Genomic DNA, 6,000 nt, shown 5'->3' on the forward strand with positions numbered 1-6,000 from the left:
GGTGGAAACACACATTTGAGGAAGCACGTGCCCACCTAGGCTGTTTCCTGGATGATTTTCTGTGCCCACCAACTAGAAGAACAGAGAAGCCCCACTGTGAGCAAGTCCAGGAGGTTCCTGGGGCCTGAGCCAGGCCTCCTGGGACGTACTGTCCCATTGACAGAAGACACCCATCTGGAAGTTTCCGCCAGGCCTGCCTGTGTGTGAATGATGGCCTCGAAGTCACACACATGGGCACGGAGGGGCCCAGCCTGCAGTTCTGGGTCTTTTACATCCACACCTGCCCTTCCGTCTCACGTCCACCCCTGAGACAGGTATTGCAAACACAGGTGGGGCATCTTCACCCTCTGAGGAGTGATACAGTGACTTCAGACCCTATTCCCTCACGTCTCAGCGGGGCCAGGTGCTCTCTCCCCCTCAACTATTAGGAGAGAATAAAGGCATTTGATCTCAAAGGGCCCGAGAGAGGGTCTGATGTTTCAGATCCTGGGGGTGGGTCTTCCTTGGGGCCCCTGTGACCTCGTGGGCACCCAGCTGGCTGGGTGACATCTGACCCAGGTTGGGGCCTGGGTGCACATCCTTCCTTGCCTGGAAGGTCCACCCCTCTCTTGACCTCAGGCCCCATCATGGCGCAGGCCTTCCTAGCTCAGCCCGCGCTCTCTCTGAGGTGACTTCCAGACTATTCCCAGCCCATGGACCACTCCTGCCACCCCTGTTCCACTGCTCTGATGCTGATGCTGGGTGGCAGATGTGTGTCCACCGTGGGCATGGAAAAATGTCCCAGCAGGCATGGGCCGTAGGGTGGGCTGGGCCGCCTACCCAGAGCCATCGGTCTGAACAGGGGGTGAAGGCGAAGTTGCACCCAACTGGTCCCTGGTCTGGGGTCTGGTCCACATGGAGATGGCTGCTGGCAAGAGCAGGAGCACTGGGGCTGAGGAGCGGTGGGATGGCGAGGTAACCGGCCTCCTGCCCAGAGCCTGTCCGACAGAGGGGCACAGCTCAGAATGTGGAGCACTCCCACCTTGGCTGGGGACCACAGGTGGGGGCTCCCTGGGAGGTAGAGAGGCACTTCTCTCTGGCAGTGAGGTTACGGGGCGGGGGGGGGGGGGCTCCTGTGCAGGCAGGCAGTCTTGGCCAGGAGGGAGAAAGCATCGTGTGGTCCCGCTGGTAGCAGAGAAAACCCTGAGCTCGCAGGAAGCATCCCAGGGCACTTCCAGCTGCGGGGTGAGGTTTGGGGAGGGAGGTCCTACATTAGCAGGGGGTGAGAGCCAGAGAGATGGGGCTTTTTACAAGAAAGTGGCTGGCAAGTCCTGGGGAAACTCTGGATATAGTAATTACAAGGTGACCACTTACAGAACAGTTTATAGGCATTTTGCTCATTGAGTTCTCCAAATAAACTTATAATGTTTATGTTTTATGCCCATTTTAAAGCCAAATAAACTGAGGCTTAGAGGTCAACTGGGGAGTGACAGAGCAGTGTGACAGCAGGGCCGCCCTTAGGCCCTGCCCAGGCTGCCCTGCAGTGGCATGAGGCTGTGGGCTGTCTCTCCGTGGCTTCATGCGTGTCTGTCTCCCTAAAGCAGCTATGAGCCCAGGGCTGGGCACGACCCCCAGAGCTTTGAGACTCTCTTGGTTTCTGGCGCAGGCCAGGCAGCTGCAAAGTGGCTCCCAGAAACCCGGATCTTTTCTGATGGGATGCTTGTGTCCCCGAACGTTTGCTGACCGCCAACAGAGGGCAGGGACTGCAGGGCAGCCTCTCTGGCCTGGGAGCTGAGAATCACGCTGTGTTCACTTTTAACAGGACGCCTCTAGGAAAAAGCCCCCCCAGCCCCCATCCTTCCTTAGTCAGCCCCCAAGGATTGTGCAGCCCTGGAGAAGTGGACTTGGCCTTGGTGCCAGGAGTGTCTTCTGGGTCTCCTGAGCCCCCTTCTTTCTGCCAGGTGGCCGTCATTTCTGCTGCAACTCATCCATCTCATTGTCTTCGTGGGTCTGCCCTGGGTGACTGCCTCTCTCCAGGTGAGAGCTTGGAATCCCACTTCTTAGATGGGAGCAAAAATCGGGAAGTTTAAGTTATTTGAAGTTCATTCTTGCTATCCTACAGCATATCTCTGTGTATGTGTGTATGTGTGTGCGTACGTATATGTATATACAAGTATATGCATATACGTTTAGACATGTACACACATTCACACACACACACACACACATGCACCCACCCCCCGACATTAGCTGGAGCTACCTCTGGGTCGTAGAATTACTAGTGATGTTTATTTCTGTCTTCATACTTTTTTGTGTTTTCTAAATTTCCTATAGTGAACACATAATAGAAGAATTAAAACCAAAACCAGCTCACCAACCATCTGAGGCAGTTGTGATGGGAGCCTTTCCTGGGCCTGAACAACGGCCCCCTCAGGGCTCTGTGTGGTCCTGTCTGGAGAAGGGTGGGCAGCCGAGAGCTGTGGATGGGATGTGGTGGTTGAGGGGCTGTTGGGGAGATGTTTATTCACAGGAAGGATGCAGGAGCTTCCTGGATCTTCCAGAACATAGCTATTGTTATCTTCAAGACATCTTGACTCCAACACTTAACTACAGCTCTTCTCTGACCTTCCCACTGCTCCCCAGCTGGACTGCAAGAAAGAGTTAAGATTCACATACATATTCAATGGAGCAGCAAGACCTCACCATCGCCAGGGCTCAGGGGCAGAACCCACGCTCTGAGTGGATGCTGACAGTGGAGGCGTGGCAAGGGGTGGGCGCTGTGGGTGTTCACAGCCCCAGGAGCCTGGCTTCGCCCCCTCGCCTCCTCTAGGGCGCGCGTGGTGCTGCTGTTCAGATGTTGAAGCCTCCACTTCCAGGGTGCCCATCAGATACCTGACTGCCCAGGTTGGGGAGGGGAAGGATCCGGCATCTCTTCCACATATGTACCCCGGCTCCAGCCTCCATTCAAGCAGTGGTGGGTGTGTCTGGAAAGTCTGGCCACTGCTGCCACCAAAATGTGATGGCAGGGCAGGGACTGAAGTGGTCACCTTGTGGCCAGGCTGAACTTAAGGTTAATGTTTGTCACTGAGCCATTCGTGGGAGGCGTCGGGTGCTCAGAGCAGTGCAGAAGGGCCTTTGGAACAGCCTGCCCAGAGGCTCTCTGTGGGCTCCCTCCATCCTGGGGGCATTTAATCGTCACTCATGATGCTGGGAAGGGGACCGGTACTTGGCAGGCAGGGATGCCCAGGACTCTGTAATGTGCCCAACGCCCCTGCTCCTTGAAGAACGGTTGCTGCATCCCACGCAAACCCCAGATATCCTACCAGATATTCCTATGGGTTAAAAACCTGTTCAAAATGATCTAAGGTGAGACCTGAGCTCTGTTTTACACACTAACACACAGTATTTTTTTTGCATGGTTTTAATCTACATGGACTCTCCCAGGCGTGCAACTACAGGGAAAACTGAGAAAGATGGTCCTTTGTTTTGTCATAGGATTTTACCAAGGGTGTTCACAGTGTCAGGTAATCATGTCCCCAGGTGCAAGGCTGCTCGTGGTATTCAAGTGGCTGATACAACAGCACAGTGCCAGCCCGCATTTGGAAATGCCACATTCATGGTGAATATATGAACAGGTACATATCGCTGGGTTAAGTCTTCACTTGGCTGATTTTTTAATTATATAAGCAAAGCTGCAGTGATCAAAACAGTATGGTCCTGGGGCACCAAAACAGACATACAGATCAATGGAACAGGATAGAAAGGCCAGAAATAAACCCATGCACTTATGGCCAACTAATCTACGACAAAGGAGGCAGGAATAGACAATGGGGAAAAAAATCTCTTCAATAAGTTGTGCTGGAAAAACTGGACAGCTGCATATAAAAGAATGTAATCGTAACATTCTGTAACACCATAAACAAAAATAAACTAAAATTATGCATGCAGATAGGTTACATTATCGACGACCTTTATTTCTAGAGAGAAAAGGAGATGTGACCAAGCATTCGCTGCAGGACAAGGATGCTGGGTCTCGTGGACTGAGGACCACTGAGCCCTCCATTTCACAGGCGGGAAAATTGAGTCCAGGAAGGCACAGTGACCTGCCGGACGTCACACCATGAAAAAGCAGAGCCGGAATGAGAACCCAAGTCTCCCGATTCCTGGTCCAGAGTGCTCTCTGTTGACCCAATAGCCCGCAGCAGCCCTTCCCAGCCTCTTTTCTCTGTTCCTTATTATAAAGGTGAATGAAAGATTATTTTTAAAATTTATGGACTCTTGTTTGTAATTTAGCAGATGCTTCCTGAAAGCCTAGTGAGGACCTGAGCTGCGTAAACCCTGCAGTTTGCTGGTGTCCAGTGCCTCTCCCAGATGTCCCATCATGTCACTCTGGTCAGACTCCGCTGGGGCTGGGCTGGAGCCCGGGGGCGGGGCCAGGTGACCTCCGGTGACATCATCTAGTCCAGATACCATTTTCTCTCCTTCTAGATTGTTTTTCCAATCACCAAGTGAATCTGACTGAGACTGTCTACTCTTTCGATGACTACCTTTCAACTCAAGTTATGGTTTTATAAATAATATATATGGCAAGTCGGTGCTGGGGGAAGGACGTTCATTCCGCTCTGAAATATTTATGGCCTGGAATGTCTGCTTACTTTCCTTTGGAGCCATTTTTTAGCGCGGCGTGCGGAGCGCATGACAGCCCAGAGCATCTTCAGAGGCTTTAGAGGCGGCAGCACGGATAGCCCTTGCAGCTGGGCTAGGGGCCTATCCATCCCGTGGCTGACCGGGGAGATGGCAGCTCTGCCCGGGGAGCACTCCCAAGCCCAGACCTCCTAAATTATCTCAGGGAAGGCTCTGCGCCAGAGACAAGGATCAGCACCATCGCCTTCAAATCAGGCGTTGTTTTCCAGTGTGCAGTTTGAAGAATGACAGACACTACATCAAGATTTCTCAGATATGATCTTGAATCTTTGGGCTTCTCCTGGGAGGGGCGCATTATTGTCCTCATTCTACAGATGGGGACACGGAGGCTCAGAAAGATTAAGAAATTTCTCAAGGTTATGCCATATCCAAGTAGGAGCTGGATTTTTACCCAGCCTGGCTAACCCCTCATCTCAGTCTTTCCTCCTCTACCAAGCTGCCACCCAGCCTGGCGCATCGCTCAGCTGTACTTGGGAGCCAGTGAATAGATTCCAGATCAGTTTCTGTGACAGCGTCTGCCTGTCTACAATGGTTTGAACTGCTGGGGGCTCGGATCTGGGACTAACAGTCTTCACTGAACAGCTGGGCCTGAATACCGGTCCTAAGGCGATGGATGCGTTCTTGCATATGCTGAAGTGAGTCCAGATGGGAGTCTGAATTGAAGAATCGTGGTGCTGGAAGGACCCTTGAGTTATCTTGTCTGAATTCCCATCTTTCTTACAGCCTGACAGGGGTAGGGACTTGCCCAAAGCCACAGAAATAGTTGGAGACCATTGACAGTGATGGTGGCTCTCAGAATCCAGTCATCTGGTCAACCTCATTTCTCTCCTATAACCCCTTCTCTTAGGAGGAGAAAACCAAGGCTTGGAAAGAGAAGAGCTTGGTCAGAATCACAGGGGTGGTTAGATATAGAATTGCGTACTTCCTTGGTCTGGTGATAAATCCGCTAGTGAGTGAAATAATTTTGAGATTGTGCTCTAGGGAAACACTCCTGGCCATTTCTGAACTAGCTGGACCATGGAGTAGGCTGTAGTTAACTAAAAATGTACATATTTAATCAGTGATTTGGATTGAATAATGAGGACAGGAACATCTCTACCTTGAAGGACAATTTCCTGTAGGAAAAAGGCACCTGTATTCCTGACAGTAAGTGACTCTGGGCGCCCTGTGGGTAGGGCTGGTGCTGAGTCATCCTTGTGGCAGGTGGCAGAGAGCAATTGTGAAATCAGTGAATGACATTTCTGAAAAGGTCCAGCTTAATTCTGAGCCAGAGGGAACAGTCAGTCTGTTCTGCCCTGGCTGCCTTTGGCCTTACTT

General features: G+C 51.9%; 1 long non-coding RNA gene across 4 annotated transcripts in view; it reads left to right on the forward strand.

Moving 5' to 3' along the window:
- Nucleotides 1-4,219, forward strand: part of LOC116284202 (uncharacterized) — a 47,263-nt gene extending 43,044 nt beyond the window's left edge. For 3 of the 4 annotated variants that reach the window (XR_012061281.1, XR_012061280.1, XR_012061283.1), the window contains 2 exons: nt 1,941-2,016; nt 3,961-4,219. This is a non-coding gene — a long non-coding RNA (uncharacterized lncRNA). The remainder of the gene's footprint in view (nt 1-1,940; nt 2,017-3,960) is intronic. The other variant, XR_012061282.1, reaches the window with a different exon arrangement.
- The last annotated feature ends 1,781 nt before the right edge of the window (nt 4,220-6,000 follow it).

This window comes from Vicugna pacos, chromosome 18 (genome assembly GCF_048564905.1).
Source record: "Vicugna pacos chromosome 18, VicPac4, whole genome shotgun sequence".
In the NCBI taxonomy this organism is placed as follows: domain Eukaryota; kingdom Metazoa; phylum Chordata; class Mammalia; order Artiodactyla; family Camelidae; genus Vicugna; species Vicugna pacos.